Raw genomic sequence first — 14,320 nt, 5'->3', positions numbered from 1 at the left:
TTTATTCTTCCCCTCAAAAATTGTACCCTAGAAAGCTAAAGATTCCATGTTCTTTATTTTATATTTTTATTATTATTATTTTGGGGGGTCGCACAGCACACCCCCGATCAGAAATCGAACCTGAGCCGCCTGCGGTGGAAGCGCAGGGTCCTAACTCCTGGACCGCCAAGGAATTCCTGAGACTCCATGTTCTTTAGAGAGCAGTGGTTTTTCTGGAGAAGAATATGTGAAACCGAATTCCATTTCCTGAACGACATCTCCCTTCTGCCTTCCATGATAGAGCTGGGGATGAACCCATTTAGGGAAAAAATTACCACAAAGATGGTATTAAAAGTCACACAGTTCAGTTTGTAATATGGATACAGGATTTAGGTCCACAATCAGAATTTCTTCCTGTCAGGTAGGACATATGCTAAAGATGTGTGTGTTTGCTTTCTTTCTCAGAAAGATAAAGACTCAAGAGCAAGAAAGAAAATCTATGCCTTTGAGTCATTCAATCCATAATTATTTCTTGTCGAACATGTAAGCATAAGGAAAGAGTACTTATCTTCACCGAATACATAAACCAGCAAAAAAGATGAAGATTGGGCAAGGTTGATTAGTATAATTAGTGCTTTGTGGGTGCTGTGCCAGTATATATGGGCCTGTAGACCATGAAGACCTAGCATGGCCTTAGAGACAGGAAAGATTTCTCACAGGAAATGGTGCATAAGCTGACAGATGAAAGTGAGTTAGAGGGTGTTAGACTGATTGTGGAGAGAGGGTGCTCTCCAGGTAGACCAAATAGCATGTGCAAAAGCACAGAGAAGCTATAAACAAAGTGACAGTTTTAGAGACTCTGAGAGAAAACTCATGTGGACAAAGCCAAGAATGCAAGAGGCAGAGAGCACAAGATGAAGCTAGAAAGTTAGAGGATGCCCAGGCCTTAATGATGATTTTATCCCAGGGACTGTGGGAAATCACTTAAAAACCTTAAATATGAAAAAGTTAAGGAGAAAAATGGTGAAATACATAATCTCATTGAATTTGAAAAAGATCCCTCTCCCTGAGTATGGTGAGTAGATCAGAAGAATCAGAAGACCCCTTAGCAGATGGCTCATTTTTTTTTTAACATAGTGAGTAAAATTTGTTTAATATGGGTTTGGACCATAGCCAAGAAAGTTGCCCTACTAGAAACATGATCCAGAGGAAAAAAAGAACTCAAGGTAGAACCCATACTTGCATGCTTGTCTGACTTCCATGACAGTGAATTCTAACATGTTGGGTGCATCAAGAAAAATGTGGGATTAGAAAAAAGTAGAGATGCACATCTAATAAGAATCTTCCTACTGTTGCTCAGTTTCTCTCTGTTGTCCATCCATGTTAGGTCAGAGCCTGAATACGAGCCACAGAGACTGACTATGGTTGACCTAAAGCCAACACAGGTATCCAAAATATGCCCCACTTCCTGGCAGAGCCAAGAGAACATTTCCTGGGAATTCCAGAACTAAATATGTGTGTGTATATGTGTGTGAGGGGTCCTGCAAGGGGCAAGGATAACCCAAGATAAGTCATAGAAGGGGTCCTATGGCACAAACCACAGCTAAACTTCTTTTGATTCAGGCAGCTCAACGCACAGAGCTTTCCATCAAGGTGGGGTCAGCAAGAGAATCATCTCTGACAGCCTTCCTGGAGCCATATGTTCCTTCTGAAGCCCTGGGCTAAGAATCCAGGTCTCCTCTCAATGCTTCTTAAAGTGACAGGTGCCTAAAGCAAGCCATAGGAATAGCGTCTGACATCTATATGTTATGCCTTAGCTACCTGTCATATTTAAAATATTTTTAAAAAACGACTGAACAGTTTCTATGTGTAAGCATTCTGTCTATTGGTGAGTACACAGTTGACGCCGAAAAATTATTTAATTAAATAAAATATTTCAAAGTCATCATTCTTGCCCTATTAGATATTTAGGAAATTTTGAATAGTAAATTTAAATATTTTTAACAAACAACTTCTACATTAGCAACTCCCCCAAAACCATTTGGACACAAAATCAATAGAGTGAGGCATTAACAGATATTTTTTTGTTTCTCTTAAGCAAGTCTGTGGCAATTCGATATCTTCTTTTTCCTTCTTCTTTTTTTTTTTCCTGAGCACACATCTCTTAATTTTCATCCCTACAGATTACAAAATCTTGCAGAGAATTAGGTCACTACATGTTTCACCCAATGGGAAATTCCAAAAATGTAGAAGAGAAAATTAGTTCATCTCCAGGAAGTAATTTTAACTTGACTCAAAAATAAAAAACTCAGGACTTTATATTGACAAAAAGGAGAGTTTCCTCTCCTCTCAGTTTTATCTTTCCCTTCCCAAGTTTCAGACTAGTGTCCTGCCACACTGCTCTTTTAGTTCTGAAAGATACTGCGTGGAAAATGGCAGGAGTCAGCATGGCGCTCAGAGACACCTTCCCACATGACACTCTGGTGATTTATTTCAATCATTTCCTCTGTTTCTCTATCAGCTAGAACACTGGAGGGTATACAGCAGGCACTCAATCAATATTGGCTGAATAAATAATTGAGTGACATATTATAAAATCAATACATGGTAATTGTAAACATTTTGGAAAATATATATGTGTACGTGTGTGTGTGATGTTACTGCGCTGAGGTAACCACTGTTAACATTTCAGTGAAAATTTTTGGGTGATACCCTATGAAGTTATTTGAGGGCCCTGAAGAGATCATAATGATAAAGTCCTGGAAAACCTAATCAAGGCAGTCAAGAGGTCTAGGGAAAGGCAATGAACTGTGATTTGAAAGAGAAGCTGAGAAGATACATTAGGATGAAACTTTTCAAATAAGCTCAAGCAGGCAAAGAATTATTTACTCTAGAAAATCTCACTGAGGTGCCTTTGAACATAGTTCAAAGGAACAGCAGATTATCTATAACGCCATGAGAAAAAAGCTATAGGTCTGGAAGTTTCTGTTTATGCCAGATAATACGTAGCACTTGACCCCTCTCACCCTATAATCTGTGAATCTCTAAATTTCCCTTGCTATGTCCTAGCCTCAAATTTAATTCTGCTTTGGCAGTGAGAGTTGTTCACACTCCAATATTTACAGAAAACATCAATTTTCATAAGCCTAGATACTTATGAATTACATTAGAATTATTTGTGTGATATATGGCAAATGTATTGCTGCCCTAGTTAGAATTCTTCCAAAAGTGCTTTGTTAGTGTATTTGAGAAGTTTACTATGCAGGGTGGCCTGTTTAGAACAGCTTCCACTTAATTCATCATGGCCAGCTGCGGTGACAGGTACTTTTCAGTTTGGGGACAAGAACAAGCTTATCCAGTTCCAAATATTCATATCCACTCCTCCTAGGACACACAGCAGTGGCCACAGCCCCCTGGGTGGTATAGAAACCTTCTTTCTCTGACCTCCCTTTGCTCACCATATGGCCATTTCTTATTACTGGTGATCACAGATCTACCCTCAACTTTCTTGCAGAATCCATGATCCTTTTCTTTATTAATCAAGATCCCCTCTATTTTCCAATTAAGGAATTTCCAAAATTATAGCTTCTCAGACTATCAGTGCTCTGACAAACCAGAAAATAAATCTAAAGGTAACAAAAGAATTACATGAGAAAAATATGTGGTAGAACATGAGAGTGCTTGGCCACGGAGTTAAAGCTCAAAAATATTAAAAAAGAAAAATAGGAGAAAAAAAACTCTTCCAGTAATTTATTCAACAAATATCTACTAAATGCCTACTATGTGCTACATACTTGGGTCAGGGCTGAAGGTACAAATAGTAAGCAAAACAGGTGGAATCCCTGCTCTGAGGAATCTTACAGTCTACAGGTAGATAGAGATATTGGTCAGGTTACCTCAAGATAATAAAAAGTGGCAAAAGTGGCAAATACAACAGTTGAGATGTGCCACGCTATGAAAGCATTTGTTTAGGGGATGTGGTGTAGCCAGAGGGTCTGGGAACATTTCCCCAAGGAAACAATGACCAAGCTGAGATCTGAAAGGGAAGAGCACGCGTTAAGGCTGTGGGGTGTGAAAAAACATCCCATGTTTGAGAAACATAATGAAGGCCAGTGTGTTTGAACCTGAGAGAGGTGGTATGAGTGCTGTGGAAGATTAGTTTGGAGGGGTAGGGAGGGACCGACAAGGCTGAGGCTTTTAGGACATGTTAAGCGACAAGCAATTGTAGTTATTGATTTAAATAAGATCTAAAACTAGAGATTCAGTCGCATAATTCACCCATGATATTGCTTTCTCACACTATTTGCTTACTCATTAATACCTCTTTTATGTTAGGGATGCTTATAAAAGGAAATTTTCAACTGGCATTGGGATAAGCTATTTTGGACGTTCAACTTCAAAGCGAGTTCCGGATGTGGATGGTTGAAACCCCTTGCCTTGCATTCCTCTTCCTAACCTTTTTTTTTTTTTTTGCGGTATGCAGGCCTCTCACTGTTGTGACCTCTCCTGTTGCGGAGCACAGGCTCCGGATGCGCAGGCTCAGCGGCCATGGCTCACGGGCCCAGCCGCTCCGCGGCATGTGGGAATCTTCCCGGACCAGGGCACAAACCTGTGTCCCCTGCGTCGGCAGGCAGACTCTCAACCACTGCGCCACCAGGGAAGCCCTTCCTAACTTTTTAAAACTGTGCTTTCCTATTGGTCCATTTAGCATTCAGTGATGTGCTGCATTATCTTTTATTTGTGTTTGCAGCAACGTATCTCTGTATGCTGTCCAATGGAGTTAGCTAGCAGGTGGGCCCTTGGAATGATTTATGTCTCCCAGTCAATAACCATGGTAAAATAGCCTGCAACATTTACACAGGTGTCCTGCCACATTCTCTGATTTTCATGGTCCTGGAGTTACTGTGGTGGAAAAAAATGTGAAACTTGTTTTCAACTAGAGTTTGAAAAGATATAGAAAGATACTAAAGCAACTGGCATAACTGAAATTTAAACATGGCAACAAGCATCTAAAAGAATGAGTACCAAAATGTGGGAAAGAGAGGCTGGGATGAAAAGGAACAAAATACCGTATCATCTAGAAGCCCAACACACCCTGCTTGAGATCCATACTTCAAAAAGGATAATTCCCCCATTAGACAGAAAGATGGAAAATAAAGCAGATAAATCAAGGACCTTAGAATTTCGGAGAGGGACAATCACATGGGGACTTGAAGGAACTGGAGAGTACAGTGAACCTCTACCTATGGTGAGGGAGGTTTACAGATGGCAGAACACAAGAGCAGGAGCAGACAGAGACTGCCAAAGCAGAGACCACAGCTAGGATTATGTGAAGAAATGACGTCTCTTGTATTCCCTTGGAGAGTCCAATAGAGGCACAAGTAAAAGAAAATATAAGCTCTGCCATCTGAAAGTAGAAGCTATCGATCCAGAATATTCTTGTGAAAACTGGAACATGCTCCTTCTTATAACTTACATGTTTGTGGGATATATGAGACAGTCAAGTTCTGTGGTGGCCATCTTTCCCTGTGCTTAAAGGATACTTAGATAATACTGTTCTTGTGTGTGTGTGTGTGTTTGTGTGTGTGTGTGTGTACATAGTCAAAATAATGTCAAGAGTAGCTTAATGGTTAACAGCTCCTCATCTTGGAAAATGTCTAATGCTAAGAAGTTGAGTACTACATATTACAAGATGTCGAGGTCCTGTAAGAAAGTAACACAATAACCCGTGAATTGAGAATTGAGGTCGTATTTGCAGGCCCTTTCCTGTATTTCCTTACAATATGTGCTTTTGCTTATTTTGATGTGAGACATCAGTGATGGGAGCAGATGTGCTGAACTGGAAGGGATTGTTCAATGTAAAGGGAGGTGTGCTTTTGAAATCATTTGTACCCATTTGAACTGTGAGAGCAAGATGGCATCACCTAGGGCCATGTTGCTAGGAGGGACCATGGCGTCCGCTGGGTTTCATTAGTGGCTATGAGGCAGACCTGTCTCTTTTCTCATTGAGTTATCCAAAGACAAAAGTCTCTGCCTCCAACACAATAATTAATTACGAAGTCACCACACATATTTCATTAATGTTTGCTTGCTTCTCACGAATCCCTCTAAGAGGGCAGGGGCCGTGTACAAGCCTAACCCTATTTAGCATACACAAGAAAGATACTTTGATTGTGATCTGTATGATCATAAAGTTCTTTACTAGATTGTGTGTTCCTTGATGGAAATGAATTTAGTCTTCATTTATTAAACAAATGTTTGTAACTTTCTGAAGATGGTAAAAACTCTCCTTCCTCACTGCTTTTTTCCCCCAAAACCTCTATCATGATTGGTGTATTCCAAACACAGTTCACAGCTCTAGATATATGTTTACACTAAAAGTAACAACCTTCTGAGGTAAGTATTGGTACTACTTCTATCTTAATATGGAAGGACTAAAGCCAAGGGAGTCCTCAAGGGAGGAGAATGATTTAAATGGTGGTGCTCGGATTTGAACCCAGGCAGTTTGGCTCCTAAGTCCATGTGCTTGCCCATGGCACTCTATTACCTTCCTCCTTTCTATTATGGTTCTCTTGCTAGTGCTTAGCAGAGCTCCTTGCAAAGAGTAAATACATTGAAAGTACCAGTTAAAAAACGAGTGTTATCCTGTTAAAGGTGATGATGGTGAGAAGGTATTGGTAACAATGGTGTTAGTCACTGAGTACCTGCCATATTCAATTCATACAAAATTCATTTCGTGAATTATAAGGATCATATCATATAGTCCTCTCAGTCGTCATAATGTTGGTTTTTGCCCACCTCACTTGACTAGTGCTAAACCTGAGACTGAGAAAAATTAAAATAATTATGTAATATTACACAGTTGTCTAGCTATAAAGCCAACCTTTGAACCCTGGTCTTTCTAACTATAATATTCACGTTCTTCTAGTACAGCTAAAAGTCACTGATTCTGGGATTACTTTGCTAACTACTGGCTAAGTGACTTGAGACGAATTATTTGCAGCTTCTTGTTGCTCATGAATCTCTCTTTACAAAACAGGGTTAAAATACACTTTACCAAGTAGTATATTAACAATATAAAAACTATAGAATAACAAAATGAGATCAGTCTCCTTCCTTCCCTCCCTCCATCTTTCTCTCCTTCTCTCTCTCTCTCTCTCTCTCTCTCTCTCCACACACACACACACACACACAGTCCTACCCCACAGGATAGCAAGTTGAAAGTCACTATGCATCAACCATAAATCCCAGTGGATCTAATGGCAAGAGTCTGAATGAAATTGAGATTAATATAGTAGGCAAAATGGATAAAATACAATTTGTGATTTAAGATCCATAAAACAACTCTAAGGGCATTGTGATTTATTCTATAGTAAATCCATTTCCCATTCCTAATATTCATGCCCACATGTTTTTAATATGCTATTTCACCACACATTTTACAGGCATAAACATTACCATATGAGCTTTCAATTAGCACTGATTTTCATCCTGAAGAAGTGCCTACTGGAATGAAATGGTAGGAATGGCTGGGAACTGATGTATGTGGAGTTAAAGTGCTGTTAATTCAATTGCTTTATCTGATCCAAAGTCAATTAGATTATATTAAATTAGCCATCTGCTTGGCTTTCACCTTGGAATGTCTGCCAGATGCTGAATGTGTTTATGGAGTTCATTAGCAAACCCAACCTTAACAACAACTTTCTTGCGGTAACACTACTGACCAGAAGTTTTCCTGAGAAGACATCACAGGAAAAATGTGTAAGCAACACTTAAACAAATGTTTTTGAAAAAGAATGTTTTGATTTACTATCAAATTTTTAAAATTCCTTTTTATTGGAAGGGAGTTTGGGTCAAGGATTCCTACTAAATACTGACTGATTTTCACTTAATTCTGTTTTGATAAACAATGACAGTTGGTTATACTCTAACACTAATAAAAATACCAATTTACACAAATTTAGATATTTATTAATTAGCTTAGATGCACTCATGCCATATACACCAAAGAGAATCTTCTACCACTTTACACTTTTAACTTAATATTATCAGGTGAATTCCCAAGAGTGGATGATTATTCTACCTTGCAGAATGATATGATATATTATAGCTTAGTGATGGAAGTATATATTTATATATATATAAACTAATTTCATTACTATGACAAACTATTAGAGGTGTGGACTGAAGCAGTTACAGTGAGTAACATTTGAGCTTGCACATTAGAGTGATTACATATAAGGCATTCTAGATAGAAAGAACATTTATTAAAAGGCATTTTCAGTTGTAAATTTAAACATAGAATGTGGGGAACTGGAGAAAGATGAGGTTGAAAAGATTCTCAGACGCCAGATCATGAAGATCCATGATTGCTTTCTAGGAAATTTGGTCTTTAATTTGTATGTTCTAAACAGGGAGTCACTGAACAGTTTTAAGAAGTCACACAGCATACATGTACTGATAATTTAGAAACAAGGAAAGTGTGAATTTTATGGAGGCATTAACTGAATCACAAGTACCTGAGCTAGGAGACTATTGTAATTAGGGAGAGAGATAATAGAAAGCTTAGTCAAAACAGAGAAGGTGGAGATGCAGAGAAGGGGATGAACTGAATAGTTATTTAGGAAAAAAAAAACTCATTGAGATGTGTTTCACAATTACAAATAAGAATGTTCAGAGAGGAAGATGTTTCAGGTAACTTCCAGATTTCTAACAGGTACAATAGATTGATGTAAGTTGAAAGTTGAGAGAAGGTTATGGAAATTAACTAGAGGAAGTATGGGGCTATGCCTTTATCTTTGGATATTTTGAAATCAATGTGACTATTAGATATTCTGGGAGAAGTACCTGTAGATAGTTAGCTTTATAAATCTGAAACTCAAGAGGATGGCCTGAGCTAGAGATACAAATTTGAGTTTCATTAATGTATACTATAAACTTGGCACCATGGAAATTAAATGAAGCTATCCAGGAAGAATATGTGTGACAGAAAGAAAATGGTGCTAAATAAAGAACTCAGAGTGACATTATTTTTTAAGGCACAGAAGGAAGGAAAGACTGAAAAGGACTGTTCAAAGAAGTAGAAAGAAAACAAGGAAGAAGTATTAGTGCAGGAACCATTGAAAGAAAAAGTAACTATAATAAAAGGTCCTTAAGTGTCCATTGACAGATGAATAGATAAAGAAGATATGGCACATATATACAATGGAATATTACTCAGCCATAAAAAGAAACAAAAGTGGGTTATTTCTAGTGAAGTGGATGGACCTAGAGTCTGTCATACAGAGTGAAGAAAGTCAGAAAGAGAAAAACAAATACCGTATGCTAACACATATACATGGAATCAAAAAAAAAACACATGTTTTTGAAGAACCTAGGGGTAGGACACGAATAAAGACGCAGATGTAGCGAATGGATTTGATAACACAGGGAGGGGGAAGGGTAAGCTGGGACGAAGTGAGAGAGTGGCATGGACATATATACACTACCAAATGTAAAACTGATAGCTAGTGGGAAGCAGCCACATAGCACAGGAGATCAGCTTGGTGCTTTGTGACCATCTAGAGGGGTGGGATAGAGAGGGTGGGAGGGATACGCAAGAGGGAGGAGATATGGGGATATATGTATACATATAGCTGATTCACTTCGCTATACAGCAGAAACTAACACAACATTGTAAAGCAACTATACTCCAATAAAGATGTTAAAAAAAAGAACAATATTAACACTTGTTTTAGAGTTTAAAATTTTCTTTCTAGTATGTAATGTCATTGAAACCTTAAACAGCATTATGAAATACTTAGAGAATTATTATTATATCATCATCCTTACTCTCATTTTATAGAGAAGGAAAGTAATACTTAGAAAAATAATAGTGAAAGAACCAGATTGTTTCCACACAGCTTGTGAGGGGCACATTCAGGACCGCAATCCAAATCTCTTGGCTTCAGATTCTAAACTGCAGTGAAAAACTAAAATGAATTCTAAGTGCTCTGTGACAAACAATATAACAATTTTGGCTAGGTCATTTGCTCTCTCTCTCTTTCTCTTTAATAGACTAAATGAGAGAATTGAAGCAGACAATCTCTATTCCAGCTATATGAGTCTGCATTTCTATTAAATGTTCTAAAAGTTGTACAATTGTAAATGTCCCCTGGTATTAATGAATAGCTACCCAAAACTACAAAAATACTACTTTACATTCAATTAATTTTCTAAAGAACTAAAGTTTATGTCTTGGAGCAAAGTATTTCTTTTTGATTAATTATCATTCAATATTTATAAAAGTTCATGTTTCTGCAAAGTTGGAGCACTAGCTCCCATCACAGGCTATAATAAATGATGAGGGGTAATTATTATTTCAATTACCTAGATCTTTTTTTAAAAAAGATGTTCACTTGTACTACAAATTGGACAATGCTCACCCATTTTGATGCAATGGTTCCAGGGTAACTTGTAGGCAATAATTGATAATTTAAGAGTATCACTGTATTTAGGATGTAAAATACATTGAATGGGAATGTATCCCAGGCAAGAGATATTCAGAATTAAATTAACATCAACCTTCCTGAAAACACATCAACTCTACACAGTTTACTTGTCTATTTAGTTATTTTTATTAATAGACTGTATTTAGGACACTTTTTTTAACATATTTATTGGAGTATAATTGTTTTACATTGTTGTGTTAGTTGCTGCTGTATAACAATGAATCAGCTACACATATATACATATATCCCTATATCCCCACCCTCTAGCATCTCCCTCCTACCCTGCCTATCCCACCCCACTAGGTGATCACAAAGCACCGAGCTAATCTCCCTGTGCTCTGTGGCTGCTTCCCACTAGCTATCTATTGTACATTTGGTAGTGTATATATGTCAATGCCACTCTCTCACTTCGTCCCAGCTTACCCTTTCCCCTTCCCATGTCCTCAAGTCCATTCTCTATGTTTGTGTATTTATTACTGTCCTGCCCCTAGGTTCTTCAGAAACCTTTTTTTTTTGATTCCATGTATATGTGTTAGCATATGGTATTTGTTTTTCTCTTTCTGACTTACTCACTATGTATGACAGACTCTAGGTCCATCCACTTCACTAGAAATAACCCACTTTTGTTTCTTTTTACAGCTGAGTAATATTCCATTGTATATATGTGCCATATCTTCTTTATCTATTCATCTGTCAATGGACACTTAAGGTGCTTCCATGTCTCGGCTAGTGTAAATAGAGCTGCAATGAACACTGTTGTACATGATTCTTTTTGAATTATGGTTTTCTCAAGGTATATGCCCAGTAGTGGGATTGCTGGGTCATATGGTACTTCTATTTTTAGTTTTTTAAGGAACCTCCATACTGTTATCCATAGTGGCTGTATCAATTTACATTCCCACCAACAGTGCAAGAGGGTTCTCTTTTCTCCACACCCTTTCCAGCATTTATTGTTTGTAGATTTTTTGATGATGGCCATTCTGACTGGTGTGAGGTGATACCTCACTGTAGTTTTGATTTGCATTTCTCTAATGATTAGTGATGCTGAGCATCCTTTCAAGTGTTTGTTGGTGATCTGTATATCTTCTTTGGAGAAATGTCTATTTAGGTCTTTTGCCAATTTTTGGATTGGGTTCTTTGTTTTTTGATATTGAGCTGCATGAGTTGCTTGTAAATTTTAGAGATTAATCCTTTGTCAGTTGCTTCATTTGCAAATAATTTCTCCCATTCTGAGGGTTTCTTTTCATCTTGTTTATGGTTTCCTTTTCTGTGCAAGAGCTTTTAAGTTTCATTAGGCCCCATTTGTTTATTTTTGTTTTTATTTCCATTTCTCTAGGAGGTGGGACAAAAAGGATCTTGCTGTGATATGTCATAGAGTGTTCTGCTTATGTTTTCATCTAAGAGTTTTGTAGTGTCTGGACTTACATCTAGGTCTTTAATCCATTTTGAGCTTATTTTTGTGTATGGTGTTAAGAAGTGTTCTAATTTCATTCTTTTACATGTAGCTGTCCAGTTTTCCCAGCACCACTTTTTGAAGAGGCTCTCTTTTCTCCATTATATGCTCTTGCCTCCTTTATCAAAGACAAGGTGACCATATGTGGCTGGGTTTATCTCTGGGCTTTCAATCCTGTTCCATTGATCTATATTTCTGTTTTTTGTGCTAGTACTATACTGTCTTGATTACTGTAGCTTTGTAGCATAGTCTGAAGTCCGGGAGCCTGATTCCTCAGGTTCCGTTTTTCATTCTCCAGACTGCTTTGGCTATTTGGGGTCTCCTTATCTCCATACAAATTGTGAAATTTTTTGTTCCAGTTCTGTGAAAGATGCCAGTCGTAGTTTGCTAGGGATTGCACTGAATCTGTAGATTGCTTTGGGTAGTATAGTCATCTTCACAAAATTGATTCTTCCAATCTAAGAACATGATATACCTCTCCATTTTTTTGTATCACCTGTAATTTCTTTCATAGGTGTCTTATAGTTTTCTACATACAGGTGTTTTGTCTCCTTAGGTAGGTTTATTCCTAGATATTTTATTCTTTTTGTTGCAATGGTAAATGGGAGTGTCTCCTTAATTTCTCTTTCAGATTTTTCATCATTAGTGTATAGGAATTCAAGAGATTTCAATGAATTAATTTGGTATCCTGCTACTTTACCAAATTCACTGATTAGCTCTAGTAGTTTTCTGGTAGTATCTTTAGGATTCTCTACGTATAGTAACATGTCATCTACAAACAGTGACAATTTTACTTCATTTCCAATTTGGATTCCTTTTATTTCTTTTCCTTCTCTGATTGCTGTGGCTAAAACTTCCAAAACTATGTTGAATGATAGTGGTGAGAGTGGGCAACCTTGTCTTGTTCCTGATCTTTGTGGAAATGTTTTTTGTTTTTCACCACTGAGAACGATGTTGGCTGTGGGTTCGTCACATATGGCCTTTACGTTGAGGTAAGTTCCCTCTATGCCTACTTTCTGGAGAGTTTTTTTTTTTTTTTTATCATAAATGGGTATTGAATTTTGTTGAAAGCTTTTCCTCCATCTATTGAGATTATCAAATGGTTTTTATCTTTTGGTTTGTTAATATGGTGTATCACATTGATTGATTTGCATATATTGAAGAATCCTTGCATTCCTGGGATAAACCCCACTTGATCATGGTGTATGATCCTTTCAATGTGCTGTTGGATTCTGTTTGCTAGCATTTTGTTGAGCATTTTTGCATCTATGTTCAACAGTGATATTGGCCTGTAGGTTTCTTTTTTTGTGACATCTTTGTCTGGTTTTGGTATCAGGGTGATGGTGGCCTCGTAGAATTAGTTTGGGAGTGTTCCTCTCTCTGCTATATTTAGGAAGAGTTTGAGAAGAATAGGTGTTAGCCTTTCTCTAAATGTCTGATAGAATTCACCTATGAATCCATCTGGTCCTGGGCTTTTGTTTGTTGGAAGATTTTTAATCAATGTTTCAATTTCAGTGCTTGTGATTGGTCTGTTTATATTTTCTATTTCTTCCTGGTTCATTCTCAGAAGTTTGTGCTTTCTAAGTATTTGTCCATTTCTTCCTGGTTGTCCATTTTATCAGCATATAGTTGCTTGTAGTAATCTCTCATGATCCTTTTTATTTCTGCAGTGTCAGTTGTTACTTCTTCCTTTCCATTTCTAATTCTGTTGATATCAGTCTTCTCCCTTTCTTTCTGGATGAGTCTGAATAATGGTTTATCAATTTTTTAATTTCCTCAAAGAACCAGCTTTTAGTTTTATTGATCTTTGCTATTGTTTCCTTCATTTCTTTTTCATTTATTTCTGATCTGATTTTTATGATTTCTTTCCTTCTGCTAACTTGGGGTTTTTTTTGTTGTAGTTGTTCTTCTTCTTCTTCTTTCTCTAACTGCTTTAGGTGTAAAGTTAGGTTGTTTATTTGAGATGTTTATTTTTTCTTGAGTAGGGTTTCATTGCTATTAACTTCCCTGTTAGAACTGCTTTTGCTGCATCTCATAGGCTTTGGGTTGTCGTGTTTTCATTGTCATTTGTTTCTAGGTATTTTTTTATTTCCTCTTTGATTTCTTCAGTGATCTCTTGGTTATTTAGTAGTGTACTGTTTAGCCTCCATGTGTTGGTATTTTTCGCAGTTTTTTTCCCTGTAATTGATACCTAGTCTCAGAGCACTGTCGTTGGAAGATACCTGATACAATTTCAATTTTCTTAAATTCACCAAGGCTTGATTTGTGACCCAAGATATGATCTATCCTGGAGGATGTTCCATGAGCACTTGAGAAAAAAGTGTATTCTGTTCTTTTTGGATGGAATGCCCTATAAATATCAATTAAGTCCATCTTGTTTAATGTATCATTTAAAGCT

This window comes from Mesoplodon bidens (assembly GCF_964165515.1).
Source record: "Mesoplodon bidens genome assembly, chromosome: 14".
Classification (NCBI taxonomy): domain Eukaryota; kingdom Metazoa; phylum Chordata; class Mammalia; order Artiodactyla; family Ziphiidae; genus Mesoplodon; species Mesoplodon bidens.
This window is presented reverse-complemented; position numbering follows the sequence as displayed.